The 20,159-nt window shown below is 45.4% G+C and overlaps 1 protein-coding gene across 2 annotated transcripts in view; it reads left to right on the top strand.

Annotated features, from left to right (window-relative positions):
- Positions 1 to 20,159, top strand: part of LOC138647880 (L-selectin-like) — a 463,506-nt gene that overhangs the window by 211,571 nt on the left and 231,776 nt on the right. The window lies entirely within an intron of this gene.

Genomic DNA, 20,159 nt, shown 5'->3' with positions numbered 1-20,159 from the left:
AAGAAACAAACTGGGAACCTCTGTCGGACACAATATTCTCCGGAATACCATGCAAACATACCACATGCTGAAAAAACAACGGAACCAAATCAGAAGAAGAAGACAATTTAAGCAAAGGCACCAAATGAACCATCTTAGAAAAATCGGTCACAGACAACCCAGCTAACCGACATCCTTTGGGAAACAGGAAGATCGGAAATAAAATCCATAGAAATATGTGTCCAGGGCCTCTCGGGGACCGGTAATGGCAAAAGCAACCCCCTAGCGTGGTAACAGCAAGGCTTAGCCCGCGCACAAATCCCACAGGACTGCACAAAAGAACGCACATCCCGCGACAAAGAAGGCCACCAAAAGGACCTACCAACCAAATCTCTGGTACCAAAAATCCCAGGATGTCCAGCCAACACAGAACAATGAACCTCAGAAATCACTTTACTAGTCCATCTATCAGGAACAAACAGTTTCCCCACTGGACAGCGGTCAGGTTTATCAGCCTGAAATTCCTGAAGAATCCGTCATAAATGAGGGGAAATGGCAGAAAGAATCACCCCTTCCTTCAGAATGCCGACCGGCTCAAGAACCCCAGGGGAATCAGGAAAAAACTCCTAGAGAGGGCATTGCCTTAACATTCTTAGTACCAGGAATGTACAAGACCACAAAATCAAAACAGGAGAAAAACGGGGACCATCGAGCCTGTCTAGGATTCAGCCGTTTGGCAGACTCGAGGTAAATCAGATTCTTATGATCGGTCAGGACCACAATACGGTGCTTGGCCCCCTCAAGCCAATGTCGCCACTCCTCAAATGCCCACTTCATAGCCAACAACTCCCGATTGCCGACATCATAATTGCATTCCGCAGGCGAAAATTTCCGAGAAAAGAAGGCACACGGTTTCATCAAGGACCCATCAGAATTCCTCTGAGACAAAACTGCCCCTGCCCCAATCTCAGACGCGTCAACCTCAACCTGAAATGGAAGAGAAACATCTGGCTGACGCAACACAGGGGCAGAAGTAAATCGGCGTTTAAGCTCCTGAAAGGCAGAAACAGCCACGGAGGACCAATTCGTCACATCAGCGCCTTTCTTTGTCAAATCGGTCAGAGGTTTAACCACACTGGAGAAGTTGGCAATGAAACGACGATAAAAATTAGCAAAGCCCAACAATTTCTGAAGGCTCTTCACAGATGTGGGCTGAATCCAATCATGAATGGCCTGAATCTTACCCGGATCCATTTCTATAGATGAGGGAGAAAAAATGAAGCCCAAAAAGAAACCTTCTGCACTGCAAAGAGGCACTTCGACCCCTTCACAAATAAAGCATTACTACGGAGGATCTGAAATCCCATCCTGACCTGTTTCACATGAGATTCCCAATCATCGGAAAAACATCAAAATATCATCCAAATATACAACCATGAATTTATCAAGATAACTCTGAAAGATATCATGCATGAAGGATTGGAACACAGATGGGGCATTAGAGAGTCCGAATGGCATCACAAGGTATTCAAAATGGCCTTCGGGCGTATTAAATGCAGTTTTCCATTCGTCACCCTGCTTAATACGAATAAGATTATATGCCCATCGAAGGTCTATCTTGGTAAACCAGCTAGCCCCCTTAATCCTAGCAAACAAATCAGTAAGCCAAGGCAAAGGGTATTGAAATTTGACCGTGATCTTATTCAAGAGGCGATAATCAATACAGGGTCTCACGGAGCTATCCTTCTTGGCAACAAAAAAAAAACCTGCTCCCAATGGTGAAGAAGATGGCCATTCCTGCAGTCCAGGCACAACTGCATTACCCTCTACAACCACCGGAGGGAGCCCGAAAGCTGAATTCACAACAGGAGTGATAAGGCCATGACATCACCTCAGGTCCTTCGGAACACAGTAATGAGCTGTGTATAGAGTACTGAGGACAGTATACACTGTGAGCTAATTGCTGAATGACTTGTGATAAGATGAGCTGTTGAGAGGAAGTCTGATTCATTTTCAGTTTCTGCTTCTAAGAAGCTTGCAAAGGCTAGAGCTTGTGAGCCACAAAAATCCAGAGAATTGTACACCACCTAAAAGTATAAAAGGTAAGAGCTGCTGAGGGTGAGAGGAAGAAGGGGGGACATTACACTTACAGTGTGTCACACACAAGCAAAGAGTGGACAACCCTGAATCTGTTCATTGTTTTTTTCTTTTAGTTTGCTAACATCTAGTCAGCAATGGCACACTCTTCCTCCAAGTGTCTAACTGACCAAGAGATTGAAGCGATTATGTTTCAAAGCGATGATGAAAGTGAACTATCTTTGTCTGATGAAGAATATCTGCCACCAGCTAATCAAACATCCTCATCCAGTGATTCTTCTGATGATGAAGAAGTGAATCTAGTGGATCCTCAAGAAGTGATAAGCAGAACATCCAAAACGAAAGTTTTTGGGACAGTAATCCTACATTAGTCGGACGTACTCCAACACACAATATTGTGAGACAGGCTCAAGGAGCTGTGGGAAGTCCCAGTTACTTTACCCCTAAAGATGTATTCTGTACTTAATTTTCTGACAATATTTCAGAAGAGGTCCTATTATGTTCAAACCTAGAATGAAGACGTATCGCTTCTGCAAAAAATAAGTCCTGGAAAAATATCTCAAAAGAGAAACTTTATGCATATATTGGAGTTTTACTGCTGGCAGGGAGTCAAAAATCGTATGATGTCCCAATACGAGAATTATTTCTGGACCCACTTTCTGATCCACACTATAAGGCGACAATGTCAGTGGGCAGATATGAGGAAATTAGAATAATCATTCGCTTTGATGATAAGCGAACTCGTGCAGCGAGGTCTGAAACAGACAAATTAGCCCCTATCAGTTATATCTGGAACATATTTATCAAAAATTGCACAAAAGTTCTGAAAAAATAACATGTCAGAATTGTTTGGAAGACTAATATAATAGAAAATAAAGTTAGAATACAAATGTAGCTGCAGCTAGTTTGCTATAGATTTCTATGTGTTTTTGTCTGTTTTCATGTCTGTGTGAAATTTGGGAAAAAATTTTTTTGGGTATGTTCTGTGAAAAATTATAATTAAAATTGTGTCCACTATTCATATTTTATTGAGCAATTTTGAAATAAACTTGTGAAAGTTATTTAAGTGTGTTTTTCTACATTTTGTGCATGGTGGCTTAAAAGGCCCCCAATACGTTAATATGTATATTTTTAACGTCATGCGTTCTAGGGTTAAATTTAGGTTTCTAATAAATAAAAAAATATATACCGTATATACTCGAGTATAAGCCGAGATTATCAGCCCAAATTTTTGGGCTTAAAGTGCCCCTCTCGGCTTATACTCGAGTCATGGTGGGTGGCAGGGTCCGCGGGGGAGAGGGTGCTGAGGCATACTTACCTAGTCCCGGTGATCCTGGCGCTCCCCCTGCCGTCCCACGGTCTTCGGGTGCTGCTGTTCTTCCCCTGCACAGCGGTCACGTGGGACTGCTCATTAGAAAAATGAATATGGACTTCACTCCCATAGGGGTGGAGCCGCATATTCATTTCTCTAAATCAGCGGTAACGGTGACCACTGATAGAGGAAGAGGCTGCGGCACCGAAGACCAGCTGTCCGGGAGAAGGAGCGGGATGCCGGGTGCAGGTAAGTATCGCATATTCACCTATCCCCGTTCCACACGCCGGGCGTCGCTCCATCTTCCCGGCGTCTCTCTGCTCTGACTGTGCAGGTCAGAGTGCGCGATGACACATATAGTGTGCGCGCCACCCTCTGCCTGATCAGTCAGTGCAGAGAGACGTCGGGACGAGACGCCGGGAGCTGCAAGCAAGAGAGGTGAGTATGGCTTTTTTTTTTTATTGCAGCAGCAGCAGCAATGGCACAGCTTTCTATGGTACATCAATGGGGCAATAATGAACGGTGCAGAGCACTATATGGCACAGCTATGGGACAATAATGAACGGTGCAGAGCACTATATGGCACAGCTATGGGACAAAAATGAACGGTGCAGAGCACTATATGGCACAGCTATGGGGCAATAATGAACGGTGCAGAGCACTATATGGCACAGCTATGGGGCAATAATGAACGGTGCAGAGCACTATATGGCACAGCTATGGGGCAATAATGAACGGTGCAGAGCACTATATGGCACAGCTATGGGGCAAAAATGAACGGTGCAGAGCACTATATGGCACAGCTATGGGGCAAAAATGAACGGTGCAGAGCACTATATGGCACAGCTATGGGGCAAAAATGAACGGTGCAGAGCACTATATGGCACAGCTATGGGGCAAGAATGAACGGTGCAGAGCACTATATGGCACCGCTATGGGGCAATAATGAACAGTGCAGAGCACTATATGGCACAGCTATGGGGCAATAATGAACGGTGCAGAGCACTATATGGCACAGCTATGGGACAAAAATGAACGGTGCAGAGCACTATATGGCACAGCTATGGGACAAAAATGAACGGTGCAGAGCACTATATGGCACAGCTATGGGGCAATAATGAATGGTGCAGAGCACTATATGGCATTTATAGGGCAATAATGAACGGTGCAGAGCACTATATGGCACAGCTATGGGGCAATAATGAACGGTGCAGAGCATTGTATATGGGGCACAGCTTTATATGGAGCATCTATAGGGCAATAATGAACTGTATGGAGCATTATATGTGGCACATTTTTATATAGAGCATCGTATGGGCCCATCATGAACTGTATGGAGCATTATATGGGGCTCCTGATTCAATATGGATATTCAAAAACACTTAACCTACTGATGTCTCAATTAATTTTACTTTTATTGGTATCTATTTTTATTTTTGACATTAACCAGTAGCTGCTACATTTTCCACCCTAGGCTTATACTCGAGTCAATAAGTTTTCACAGTTTTTTGTGACAAAATTAGGGGGGTCGGCTTATACTCGAGTATATACGGTATTTATATATGTTGTATTTTTTCCATGTAAGTACTCCCTTTGACAGCTGATAAAACAGAGAAATCTTGTATCATGTGTAGAATTTTTGGTTTCTGGGGGACTAGAAATAATGGTTGCTGGATAGGTTCAGTAATTTAACCCCTTAGTGAGCGAGCCAATTTGGTACTTAATGACCAAGTCAATTTTTACAATTCTGACCACTGTCAATTTATGAAGTTATAGCTATAGAATGCTTCAACATATCCAACTGATTCTGAGAATGTATTTTCATGACATATTGTACTTCATGTAAGTCATAAAATTTCTTTGATATAACTTGCATTTATTTATGAAAAAACAAAAATTTGGTAAAAATTTTGAAAATTTAGCAATTTTCAAAATTTTAATTTTGTAACATTTCCCACATGTCAACTATACATCAGCACAATTTTGGAAACATAATTTTTTTTGTTAGGACGCTATAAGGGTTAAAAGTAGAGTTGAGCGACTTCTACTTTTTTCGGATCGAGTCGGGTTTCGCGATACCCGACTTTGTCAAAAGTAAACACGAAACCCAATGCAAATCAAAGGGGAATCAAAATCAGCAGTAAGTGGAGGACAGGAAAACACCTACAGTGCCCATTTTAATGCCAAAAACATCAATTCTTATTACTTAAGCTTGTCAATCTTAATTTACTTTATAATAATAGTTAGGCATTGAAAACTGAGGGCCATTTGGCTAAAATTGTGGGGGGTAGGGCTGGCTCAAGATTTTCGTGGGCCCAGGAAATGCAGAATATGTCACAGCGGTGGAGCAGGGAGAGGTAAGTATTTCAACTTTGCAAGTACTGTGATCCTGAGCAAGCAGGGGGGGCCACTCGTTGGCACTGGCACAGGGCCCCTCATAGTACAGCGGTGTGTTTGATGGCGGGTGGCACCTCCCACTGCCAGAGACACTTTTGCCTAGTATGAGGGGCCCTGTGCCAGTGACATCGCCAATGAGTATGCCCCCCCACCTGATGAAGCAACCTGCACTTTCATCTGCAACTTCCTCTTTGTCCCCGTGAAAGGTGGTATAGAATGCGGGAAGGGGAACCTGACTTTCAGCAGGGTCAGATTCAGGGTGTGTAGAGTGCAAGGGGAATACAGTGGTCTGGGTCAATGTACCTGCAGACTCATCTAGCAGTGGCTGGACAATGGGCAGGATGTGGAGGACACACAGATATAGGCCCAAATAATAAAGTAGGCTAAATGCTGTTCAAAATTGTTAACAGGACTAAACAGGCGGCATTGGTTTGTTCAGTGGAGGACAACTGTAATGAGTGGCATACAGTTAGTAGGCCCAAATAATAAAGTGGGCTAAATGTCAGCCAAAAAATAGTTAATAAATAAACAGGTGGCATAGCTAGGTACTGGGGTGGGCTCCTCTGCTGAGTAGCAGACAGTGATAGTAGGTGCAAAGTATTAACTGGTCTAAATGGAGGCCAGGGCCCCTGTATATTTTAACTATCATCGATAATTTCCTCAAATTTATATTGGCAGTGCCATTGAAGGATTTAACAGCACAGACTACACAGTGGTGGCGCAGGGAGAGGTAAGTATTGCAAGTGGTAGAGCACTGTTCGAGCTTTGGGGAAACACTCTCTCGTGGGCGGCGGTACTGGCACAGGGCCCCTCATATTATGACAGTGTGTCTGACGTTGGTTGTGCACCACCACCGTCAGAGACACTTCATTGTACTATGAGGAACTCTGTGCCAGTGCCGTCGCCCAAGAGTGGGTGCACCCACCTGTCCAGGCAAACGGTACTCGCAAGGGTGCTTGCGCCAGGTGGTGACCACGGCCCTGTGGGGAGAGTCAGCCCATTTAGGGAGGTATTAATATGGCCTATGGTGGACATTCAGCAGCTGCAATTGGAGGAATTGGAGAAGTCAGTAAGAGGAGGTCAAAAGCAAGACATTTTTCAGGCAAGCTACGTGTCAGCAGGAGAAGGTGGGGCAAAATAATTTGAAATCCATGATTGGTTCATTTTAATGAAGGTTAGATCATCAACATTCTGGGTAGCCAGACGTGTCCTTTTTTCAGTCAGTATTGAACCAGCAGCACTGAAGACTCTTTCTGATAGCACACTAGCAGCTTGGCAAACGAGCTCCTGTAATGCATATTCTGCAAATTCAGGCCAGGTGTCTATTTTAGATGCCCAGTAATCAAAGGGGAATGACCTGTGAGGGAGAACATCGATAAGGGAGGAAAAGTAGTTCATAACCATACTGGACAAATGCTGTCTTCTGTCACTTTGAATCGATGCAGCAGTACTTGTCGTGTCAGCGGTCATTGCGAAATCACTCCACAACCTAGTCAAAAAACCCCTCTGTCCAATGCCACTTCGTATTTGTGCACCTCTAACACCTCTGCCATGTAGCCCCCTACGGCTCGTGTGAGAACCATCACCGCCGCTGTGTGCTGGGAATGCCTGAACCAAACGGTCTACAAGAGTTGCTTGTTTGGTAGCCAATATTTGCTCAAGATTCTCATGTGACATGATATTTTGTAATTTTCCTTTATATCGTGGATCCAGGAGGCAGGCCAACCAGTAATCATCATCGGTTATCATTTTGATAATGCGGGGGTCCCTTTTAGGATACGCAAGGCATAGTCAGCCATGTGGGACAATGTTCCAGGTGTAAATTCACTGCTTGTGCTGGGTTGAGGAGCACTTTCTTGCCAATCAACATCACTTGTGTCCCGCAAAAACCTTGTACCTGACCTTGCAACACCACCAGTTTCTATTGCCCCCTGTGAAGCATCCTCCTTGCATAAATATTCATCCCCATCATCCTCCTCCTCCTCCTCCTCTTCATCCACCACCTCGTCCAGGAGAGCTCCCTGAGCAGACAATGGCTGACTGTCATCAAGGCTTCCCTCCTCCTCGGCTGCAGACGCCAGCTCCTTAATGTGCGTCAAACTTTGAATCAGCAGACGTATTAGTGGGATTCTCATGCTTATGATGATGTCGTCTGCACTTACCAGCCATGTGCATTCCTCAAAACACTGAAGGACTTGACAGAGGTCTTGGAGCTTCGACCACTGCACACCAGACAACTCCATGTCTGCCATCCAACTGCCTGCCCGTGTATGTGTATCCTCCCACAAATGAATTACAGCACGCCCCTGTTCGCACAGCCTCTGAACCATGTGCAGTTTGGAGTTCCACCTTGTTGCAATGTCGATTATAAGGTGGTGCTGGGGAAGATTCAGGGATCGCTGATGGTTCAGCATACGGCTGGAGTGTACGGGCGACCGGCGGATGTGCGAGCAAAGTCTTCGCACCTTCAGGAGCAGGGCTGGTAACTCCGGATAATTTTTGAGGAAGCACTGCACCACCAGGTTCAAGGTGTGAGCCAGGCAAGGTATGTGTTTCAGTTCTGAAAGGGCTATGGCAGCCATAAAATTCCTTCCGTTATCACTGACTACCTTGCCTGCCTCAAGATGTACACTGCCCAGCCATGACTGAGTTTGTTGCTGCAAGTACTCGGCCAATACTGCCACGGTGTGTCTGTTGTTGCCCAAACACTTCTTTTGTAACACAGCCTGTTGACGCTTACCACTAGCTGTTCGATAATGAGACACCTCATGTGCAACACTGGCAGCTGCGGATGGAGTGGTCGTGTGACTGTGCTCTGTGGACAAGCTTTTGCTTCTGGAGGAGGAGGAGGAGGAGGAAGGGTGGCGAACGCCTATAGCCAAATGTTTCCTAGACTGTGGGCTGGGCAGAACTGTCCCACTAAGGCTGTCCCCTGTGGACCCTGCATCCACCACATTAACCCAGTGTGCCAGGATGGACACGTAACATCCCTGGCCATGCCTACTGGTCCATGCATCTGTTGTGAGGTGCACCTTTCTACTGACTGATTGCCTCAGTGCATGGACAATGCGGTCTTTGACATGCTGGTGGAGGGCTGGGATGGCTTTTCTCGCAAAGAAGTGTCGACTGGGTAGGTCATATCGTGGTACTGTGTAGGCCATCAGGTCTTTGAAAGCTTCACTTTCAACCAACCAGTAGGGCATCATCTCTAATGAGATCAGTACAGCAATGTGGGCGTTCAAACCCTGTGTACGCGGATGAGAGGATGAGTACTTTCCTTTCCTAACGAGAGTCTCTTGTAGGGTGAGCTGGGCTGGAGAGCTGCATATGGTGTAACTAGCGGGGGTGGTGGTGGTGGACATGGCCGATTGATAGAGGGTTGGTGATGGTATTCTTGATGTAGGCCTACATACAGTGTTTCCTACCAATAACCTTGTGATTCCCTGACTGCTTTGGCCTTGCGGCAATACCTCCACATTTGCTGCTGGTGGTGTCCTAACAGATGGGCTTACAGTGAGGGAAGCAATGTAGCGTTGCTGACTACCTTCATTCTGAGCAGGTGCACCAACGGTATGGAACATTTGGTAGTTAGTCCAGGCTTGCAAGTGCATGCTGGTTAAATGTCTAAGCATGCACGTTGTATTTAAATTTTGAAGATTATTCCCTCTGCTAAATGTCTTTGAGCATTTCTTACAGATAACTTTTGAATGATCATTCGGATCTTGGTTAAAAAATTGCCACACTGCACTCTTCCTACTATGGAATACCTTTTCAGGCATTGCACGCTGTGCTACTTTCACCGGATGGCCACGCTGTCCTACAACTGTTTTTGTTTTTGACAAGCGTTTTTTGGCCTGATACGGGCCTGCCAGATGACAGCTTTTGCGATGTAGATGGCTGCTGCGTATCCTCCTCCTCCGTTTCTAAGCTACTGGCAGCGGCACCCTCTTCCCCAATGGCTGCCAATCTGGGTCAACAACTGGGTAATCTATCACCCCCTCTTCAATGTCATGTGCACCTTCCTCTGTCACTGTGTAAGGTGCTATAGCGTTCGTGACGGGGCACCATAGTCTCATCTGGGTCAGATTCTGGCTCAGTACACTGCGAGGGCAATGTAGTGATCTGAGTCAATGGAACAGCATAATAATCTAGCTGTGGCTGTGCATCAGTGCACTCCATGTCCGATTCATCTTGTAATGGGCAGTTAACAATTTCCCTTTCTAACCCAGGCACGGTATGTGTAAAGAGCTACATGGAGTAACCTGTATTGTCGCCTGACGCATCCTTTACTTTTGGTTTGGGTGAAGGACACAAGGAAACGTCTTGTTCCTGACCGGGAGCATCCACTGACGACTCGCTGCTTTTATATATGGAACTTTCTGAAGAGGAGGCGAAAGAGCTAGAGGCTATGTCAGCAAGGAAAGCCAAAACTTTTTCCTGCTGCTCCGGCTTTAAAAGCTGTTTTCCTACTCCCAGATAAGGGAGCATTTGATGCCTTGTGTAGCCAGACGATGATGCTGGCTCAACACCTCCAGCCTTAGGTGCTATTGTGCTTTTGCCACTACCACCAGATGCACCACCACAACTATCAGTACCAGCTGGCAACCACCGCTCACGGCCTCTTCCACGAGACTTCCTCATTTTTTGGAAAATCTAACCAAAATAACAACCATTATATGGTAAAACAAGGTAGAAGGTGTATATAAACTTGTTGAGAATTTAAATCTACCTTTTTTTTGGGGGGGTGGGGGGGAGACTGAACCAAAACTCAGGCCCAGTGTATAAAACAACACAATGTAAGTGGCAAAAAGTGGCTGGAAGATATATGAAAAAATACAAGGACTGTAGTACAATTTCAATCTCCCTACAATGATCTCAGGAAAAGTATGGCAGCAATAAAAAGGACTGCTGCACACAAGTGTGGACAAATAAACAAGATAACTGTGCAGAAAGGAGCAACAGGATTTTTGCTTTTAAAAAAGCAGTTGGTTTGCACAGCAGCGTGCAAACAGCAATGCAGCTATCAGGGAGCCTTATAAGGCAGCGTAATAAGCTACAGAGCTGATGCACAAAAACATAGCCTCCACTGTTCCTGCAAACAGTAGAGACAGTAGAAATTGCTATAGCACAAGCAGTTTCGGGGGGTTAATCTTCCCTCCCTAACTATATCCCTTCTTTCTGATGAAGCTGCAGCAACCTCTTCTTATGCTAAGATCAGCAGAAGTAAGATGGTGGTCAGCGTGCACGCCCCTTTATAGCCCCTGTGACGCCGCAAAAAGCAAGCCAATCACTGTCATGATCTTCTCTAAGATGGTGGGGACCGAGACCTATGTTATCACGCTGCCCACACTCTGCGTCCTCCTTCATTGGCTGAAAAATGGCGCTGAAAGCGTCATACGAAATGCGACTTTGGCGCGAAGATTGCCGACCTCATGGCTGATCCCACACCAGGATCGGGTCGGGTTTCATGAAACCCGACTTTGCCGAAAGTCGGAGATTTTTGAATTTGTCCGATCCATTTCGCGCAACCCTACTTTTTACTATTGATGCTGCATAGGCAGCATCAATAGTAAAAAGTTGGTCGTACAGGGTTAATAGCAGCATTAATGGAGAGCGTTACTCGTGGCATAACGCGGTCCGTTAACGCTGTCATTAACCCTGTGTGAGCGCTGACGTATGGAGCAGGCGCCGGGCACAGACTGGACGTGAGTAGGGAGGGACTAATTCTCGGCCGGGCTGTGCCCGTCGCTGATTGGTCGCGGCAGACAGGACAGGCAGCTGGCGAGACCAATCAGCAACATGGGATTTCCATGACGGAAGTTACAGACAGACAGAAGGACAGACAGAAAGACGGAAGTACCCCTTAGACAATTATTTAGTAGATCTTTTGATGTCTTGGAAAACATAGCGTAGCACGATTACAAAAGATTATAATTAAAGATGGGAGAACTCGAATAGTAACGTTCGGCACCTGTACCGAACACCTACTGTTCGGGCACAGACACCGAACTCTGACTTCACCATGACAGTGCGGCAAATACTACCTCTGATCGGCGGTAAAATCATTACCACCAGTCAGGCAGCCACCATTCCTATGCTGTCAAATGACACCGGGCCTGTGACAGTAGTCACAACCCACGTACAGTCCATGAGTTAGCGAAGTCAGACGTTACGGGGTCAATACCAAAAGAGCACGTAGTAAAACAAGGGAAAATATGAAGTAGTAAGTCAGATCACATGCTAGGCTCAGAATACCAGTAAATTTTTGGTGAAGAATCAACAACAAGTGAAACACAATTGTAAAGTTGAACGAATTTCTTGGTTATTTTAAAAAAAATTTGTGGAAATTCAAAAACTGAAAAGTGGGGTGTGCAATATTATTCACTCCAGAAGTTCACTGTGGATCTTTGAATGATCCAATGTTGTCCTAAATGCCTAATGATGATTAATATAATCCACCTGCATGTGTAATCAAGTCTCCGTATAAATGCACCTGCTCTGTGATAGTCTTAGGGTTCAGTTTGAAGCACAGAGAGCATCATGAAGACCAAGGAACACAACACGCAAGTCTGTGATACTGTTGTGGAGAAGTTTAAAGCCGGATTTGGATACAAAATTATTTCCAAAACATCCCAAGGAGCACTGTGCAAGCAATGATATTGAAATGGAAGGAATATCATACCACTGCAAATCTACCAAGACCTGGCCGTACCTCTAAACTTTCATCTCAAACAAGGAGAAGACTGATCAGAGATGCAGCCAAGAGGTCCATGATCGCTCTGGATGAACTGCAGAGATCTACAACTGAGGTGGGACAGTCTGTCCATAGGACAACAATCAGTCGTACACTGCACAAATCTGGCCTTTATGGAAGAGTGGCAAGAAGAAAGCCATTTCTTAAATATGTTCATAAAAACTGTTGTTTAAGGTTTGCAAAAAGTCACCTGGGAGACACACCAAACATGTGGAAGAAGGAGCTCTCATCAGATGAAACCAAAATCAAACTTTTTTGGCAACAATGCCAAACGATTTGTTTGGCTGTTATGTTTGCTACTGACAGGTGTTATGAAGGCAATCCAGAAACACAGTGTGCTTAGCGATCAGAGCGCACACAGTGATCTGATAAATACCCAAAAATACAAGAACGAGCTCTGAGACGTGGAAACTCTGTAGACTGCACACCTGATCCTATCCTAAACACAACTAAAAGCGGCTGTGGATTGCGCCTAACAACTACCTAGGCAACTCGGCACAGCCTAAGAAACTAGCTAGCCTGAAGATAGAAAAATAGGCCTGACTTGCCCCAGAGAAATTCCCCAAAGGAAAAGGCAGCTCCCCACATATAATGACTGTGAGTAAGATGAAAAGACAAAACGTAGGGATGAAATAGATTCAGCAAAGTGGGGCCCGATATTCTAGGACAGAGCGAGGACAGTAAAGCGAACTTTGCAGTCTACAAAAAACCCTAAAGCAAAACCACGCAAAGGGGCAAAAAAAACCCACCGTGCCGAACTAACGGCACGGCGGTACACCCTTTGCGTCTCAGAGCTTCCAGCAAAACAAAAGACAAGCTGGACAGAAAAAAAAGCAACAAAAAAGCAAAAAGCACTTAGCTATACAGAGCAGCAGGTCACAGGAACAATCAGGAGAAGCTCAGATCCAACACTGAAACATTGACAAGGAGCAAGGATAGCAGCATCAGGCGGAGTTAAGTAATGAAGCAGTTAATGAGCTCACCAGAACACCTGAGGGAGGAAGCTCAGAAGCTGCAGTACCACTTGTGACCACAGGAGTGAATTCAGCCACAGAATTCACAACATTTGGCGTAAAGGCAACACAGCTCATCACCCTGAACACACCATCCCCACTGTCAAACATGGTGGTGGCAGCATCATGGTTTGGGCCTGCTATTCTTCAGCAGGGACAGGGAAGATGGTTGAAATTGATGGGAAGATGGATGGAGCCAAATACAGGACCATTCTTGAAGAAAACCTGTTGGCGTCTGCAAAAGACCTGAGACTGGGACGGAGATTTGTCTTCCAACAAGACAATGATCCCAAAGATAAAGCAAAATCTACAATGGAATGGTTCACAAATAAACATATCCAGGTGTTAGGATGACCAAGTCAAAGTCCAAGTATCAAATATAAATAGTAAAGCCGCACCCTATAATGGCAATGTCTCTATGGACAGCAGAGTGCACGTCCTCACCAGGGGATCCATCCCAGTAGGTAAATCCAGAAGCACATGAAGAAAAGGACAGCACCACAGCAATTGTGAAAAGACAGCTCCAAAGTTTATTCTGCCATCTGCAACGTTTCGGTCCGTGGAATGCTTGAAAAAGGTCCACGGACCGAAACGTTGCAGATGGCAGAATAAACTTTGGAGCTGTCTTTTCACAATTGCTGTGGTGCTGTCCTTTTCTTCAAGTCAAAGTCCAGACCTCAATCCAATCAAAAATCTGTGGAAAGAGCTGAAAACTGCTGTTCACAATCTCAATCAAGCCTCACTGAGCTCGAGCTGTTTGCATAGGAATAATGGGCAAGAATTTCAGTCTCTCGATGTACAAAACTGATAAGAGACATACCCCAAGTGACTTGCTGCTGTAATCGCATCAAAAGGTGGCACAACAAAGTATTAAGATAAAGGTGCCAAATAATATTGTACGTCCCACTTTTCAGTTTTTGAATTTCCACAAAAATTTAAAATAACCAATAATTTTCGTTCAACTTCACAATTGTGTTCCACATGTTGTTGATTCTTCACCAAAAATCTACATTTGGTATCTTTGTTTGAAGCATGATATGTGGGAAAAGGTTGAAAAGTTCCAGGGGGCCGAATACTTTCGCACGGCACTGAATATATACAATGCTGAAAAAAAAATAAAGGAAACACTAAAATACCACATCCTAGATATCACTGAATGAAATATTTGAGTTGCAAATCTTTATTCATTAGATAGTGGAATCTTTTAGGAACAATAAAACATAAAAATGATCAATGTAAATCAAAATGAATATCCCATGGAGATCTGGATTTGGAATGATACTCAAAGTGGAAAATCAAGTTACAGGCTGATCCAACTTCATTGGAAATGCCTCAAGACAAGGAAATGATGTTCAGTTGTGTGTGTTGCCTCCATGTGCCTGTATGACCTCCCTACAACACCTAGGCATGCTCCTGATGAGGCGGCAGATGGTCTCCTGAGGGATATCCTCCCAGACCTGGGCTAAAGCATCTGCTAACTCCTGGGCAGTCTGTGGTGCAACATGATGTAGGTGGATGGTCTGAGACATGATGTCCCAGATGTGTTCAATTGGATTAAAGTCTGAGGAACCAGTGGGCCAGTCCATAGCTTCAATGCCTTCATCTTGCAGGAACTGCTGACACACTCCAGCCACATGAGGTCTGGCATTGTCCTACATTAGGAGGAACCCAGGGCCAACCGCACAAGCATATGGTGTCACAAGGGGTCTGCGGATCTCATCTCGGTACCTAATGGCAGTCAGGCTACCTATGGCGAGCACATGGAGGGCTGTGCAGACCTCCAAAGAAATGACACCCCACAGCATTACTGACCTACTGCCATGTCGTCTGGGTAATTTCGCAATGCATCTTTGGAAACGGAAGCTGGCGGCAGCCGCGCGCGCATCGGCTGATGACGAAAGGTGAGAATAGCAGGTTTTTTATTATTTTTACCATTAGATCTTTTTACTACTGATGCTGCATAGGCAGCATCAATAGTAAAAAGTTGGTCACACAGGGTTAATAGCAGCGTTAATGGAGTGCGTTACCCGCAGTATAACGCGGTCCGTTAACGCTGCCATTAGCCCTGTGTCAGCGCTGACTGGAGGGGAGTATGGAGCAGGCGCCGGGCAATGACTGGACGGAAGTAGGGAAGGACTAATTCTCAGCCAGACTGTGCCTGTCGCTGATTGGTTGCGGCCTGGTGGCCGCGACCAATCAGCGGCACGGGATTTCCGTTACAGACAGACAGACGAAAGTACCCCTTAGACAAATATATATGTACTAGATTGTGGCCCGATTCTAACGCATCGGGTATTCTAGAATATGCATGTCCCCATAGTATATGGACAATGATGATTCTAGAATTCACGGCAGACTGTGCCCGTCGCTGATTGGTCGAGGCAACCTTTATGACATCTACGTCGATACTGTGCCCGTAGCTGATTGGTCGAGGCGAATTCGCGGCAGACTGTGCCCATCGCTGATTGGTCGAGGCAACCTTTATGACATCGTCACCATGCTGTGCCCGTCGCTGATTGGTCGAGGCCTGCCGGCCTCGACCAGAGACGCGGGATTTCCAGGACAGACAGACAGAAAAACCCTTAGACAATTATATATACAGTGGGGCAAAAAAGTATTTAGTCAGTCAGCAATAGTGCAAGTTCCACCACTTAAAAAGATGAGAGGCGTCTGTAATTTACATCATAGGTAGACCTCAACTATGGGAGACAAACTGAGAAAAAAAAATCCAGAAAATCACATTGTCTGTTTTTTTAACATTTTATTTGCATATTATGGTGGAAAATAAGTATTTGGTCAGAAACAAACAATCAAGATTTCTGGCTCTCACAGACCTGTAACTTCTTCTTTAAGAGTCTCCTCTTTCCTCCACTCATTACCTGTAGTAATGGCACCTGTTTAAACTTGTTATCAGTATAAAAAGACACCTGTGCACACCCTCAAACAGTATGACTCCAAACTCCACTATGGTGAAGATCAAAGAGCTGTCAAAGGACACCAGAAACAAAATTGTAGCCCTGCACCAGGCTGGGAAGACTGAATCTGCAATAGCCAACCAGCTTGGAGTGAAGAAATCAACAGTGGGAACAATAATTAGAAAATGGAAGACATACAAGACCACTGATAATCTCCCTCGATCTGGGGCTCCACGCAAAATCCCACCCCGTGGGGTCAGAATGATCACAAGAACGGTGAGCAAAAATCCAAGAACCACGCGGGGGGACCTAGTGAATGAACTGCAGAGAGCTGAGACCAATGTAACAAGGCCTACCATAAGTAACACACTATGCCACCATGGACTCAGATCCTGCAGTGCCAGACGTGTCCCACTGCTTAAGCCAGTACATGTCCGGGCCCGTCTGAAGTTTGCTAGAGAGCATTTGGATGATCCAGAGGAGTTTTGGGAGAATGTCCTATGGTCTGATGAAACCAAACTGGAACTGTTTGGTAGAAACACAACTTGTCGTGTTTGGAGGAAAAAGAATACTGAGTTCCATCCATCAAACACCATACCTACTGTAAAGCATGGTGGTGGAAACATGATGCTTTGGGGCTGTTTCTCTGCAAAGGGGCCAGGACGACTGATCCGGGTACATGAAAGAATGAATGGGGCCATGTATCGTGAGATTTTGAGTGCAAACCTCCTTCCATCAGCAAGGGCATTGAAGATGAAACGTGGATGGGTCTTTCAACATGGCAATGATCCAAAGCACACCGCCAGGGCAATGAAGGAGTGGCTTCGTAAGAAGCATTTCAAGGTCCTGGAGTGGCCTAGCCAGTCTCCAGATCTCAACCCTATAGAAAACCGTTGGAGGGAGTTGAAAGTCCGTGTTGCCAAGCGAAAAGCCAAAAACATCACTGCTCTAGAGGAGATCTGCATGGAGGAATGGGCCAACATACCAACAACAGTGTGTGGCAACCTTGTGAAGACTTACAGAAAACGTTTGACCTCTGTCATTGCCAACAAAGGATATATTACAAAGTATTGAGATGAAATTTTGTTTCTGACCAAATACTTATTTTCCACCATAATATGCAAATAAAATGTTAAAAAAACAGACAATGTGATTTTCTGGATTTTTTTTTCTCAGTTTGTCTCCCATAGTTGAGGTCTACCTATGATGTAAATTACAGACGCCTCTCATCTTTTTAAGTGGTGGAACTTGCACTATTGCTGACTGACTAAATACTTTTTTGCCCCACTGTATATATATATATATATATAGATATATATATATATATATAGATAGATATATATATAGAGATATCTATATCTATGTATATATAATTGTCTAAGGGTTTTTCCGTCTGTCTGTCTGTCCTGGAAATCCCGCGTCTCTGATTGGTCGAGGCCGCCAGGCCTCGACCAATCAGTGATGGGCACAGCGACGATGATGTCATAAAGGATGTAGACATCCCGCGTCTGATTCAGCTACGGGCACAGTATCGACGTAGATGTCATAATGGTTGCCATGGCGACGATGATGTCATAAAGGTTGCCTCAACCAATCAGCGACGGGCACAGTCTGCCGCGAATTCTGGAATCATCATTGTCCATATACTACGGGGACATGCATATTCTAGAATACCCAATGCGTTAGAATCGGGCCACAATCTAGTCTATCTATATATATAATTGTCTAAGGGTTTTTCCGTCTGTCTGTCTGTCTGTCTGTCTGTCCTGGAAATCCCGGCTCTCTGATTGGTTGAGGCCGCCAGGCCTCGACCAATCAGAGACCGGCACAGCATCGACGTAGAAATCCCGCGTCTGATTGGTCGAGGCCGCCAGGCCTCGACCAATCAGCAACGGGCACAGCGACGATGATGTCATAATGGTTGCCATGGCGACGATGATGTCATAAAGGTTGCCTCGACCAATCAGGGACGGGCACAGTCTGCCGCGAATTCTGGAATCATCATTGTCCATATACTACGGGGACATGCATATTCTAGAATACCCGATGCGTTAGAATCGGGCCACAATCTAGTATATATATAATTGTCTAAGGGTTTTTCCCTCTGTCTGTCTGTCTGTCTGTCTGTCTTTCTGTCCTGGAAATCCCACGTCTCTGATTGGTCGAGGCCCCCTGGCCTCGACCAATCAGCAACGGGCACAATGACGATGATGTCATAATGGTTGCCATGGCGACGATGATGTCATAAAGGTCGCCTCGACCAATCAGCGACGGGCACAATCTGCCGCGAATTCTGGAATCATCATTGTCCATATACTACTGGGACATGCATATTCTAGAATACCCGATGCGTTAGAATCGGGCCACAATCTAGTATATATATAATTGTCTAAGGGTTTTTCCGTCTGTCTGTCTGTCTGTCCTGGAAATCCCGCGTCTCTGATTGGTCGAGGCCGCCAGGCCTCGACCAATCAGCGATGGGCACAGCGACAATGATGTCATAAAGATGCATGTAAAGAAGCTGCGGAGACACCATCACGTGTTTCTCGACGCAAGCAGTGAATAGCCAGGCCTTTCCCCGGGAAGGAACAACCACGGGAAGGGCAGCATCCTATGAAGGAAAGCCACCTATGCCAAGCATCGTATCCATCCACAGACAGCTGTTTCGGGGTTTTTGCCCCTCATCAGAGTGGAGTAGGAATCTGGCTATTAGGAGCAGTGCCTAGTAAAAAGGCTATAAAGGCACAGATGATTGGCCTCGGGGAGACCAAAACATCCAACACCGCGGAGACACCATCACGTGTTTCTCAACGCAGGGATTCCATGCGTTAGAATCGGGTCACAATCTAGTATATATATAATTGTCTAAGGGTTTTTCCGTCTGTCTGTCCTGGAAATCCCGCGTCTCTGATTGGTCGAGGCCGCCAGGCCTCGACCAATCAGCAACGGGCACAGCGACGATGATATCATAAAGGACGTAGAAATCCCACGTTTCTGATTCAGCGACGGGCACAGTATCGACGTAGATGTCATTATGGTTGCCATGGCGACGATGATGTCATAAAGGTTGCCTTGACCAATCAGCGACGGGCACAGTCTGCCGCAAATTCTGGAATCATCATTGTCCATATACTACAGGGACAGAATCGGGCCACAATATAATATATATATATATATATATATATATATATATATATATATATATATATATATATAAATAAAACACACTTCTGGCTACATTCTTACTAGACATGTCCAGCCTCACTCAATACACTGGCAGAAACGTCTAGTCAGCATGTGACATGATGTATGCAAATTACATACTTGCGGTCACGTGCCTGCCAGTATCTGCACACACAGGACAATCTTCCACTGAGTGACTGCAGACTTGTACCTTAAGGCTGGACAACCCCTTTAACCTGCAGATATGTGGTCCATCTGCATGTTAACAGCGTTCTAAAGCTGTGTGGCCACTGCCCTGAAAGCCCGGCTACCAGTAGAAAAGTAACTATATGCCTCCTGGCAACCAACATGGCTTCAGTCACCACTCAGTACATTTACCACGCTCGGCACAGGCTGATAGCCAGCTCTACAGTGATGCTCTTGAGCCAGCTGTCTCCCAGTGCCAGTGTGTGGTAGTCGCCGCTCACTATGTACTGAGCAGTGATTGTAGCCATGCTGTGTATGATAAA

This window comes from Ranitomeya imitator, chromosome 8 (genome assembly GCF_032444005.1).
Source record: "Ranitomeya imitator isolate aRanImi1 chromosome 8, aRanImi1.pri, whole genome shotgun sequence".
Lineage (NCBI taxonomy): Eukaryota > Metazoa > Chordata > Amphibia > Anura > Dendrobatidae > Ranitomeya > Ranitomeya imitator.
Note: the sequence above shows the minus strand (reverse complement) of the source record. Positions and strands in the feature narration are given on the sequence as shown.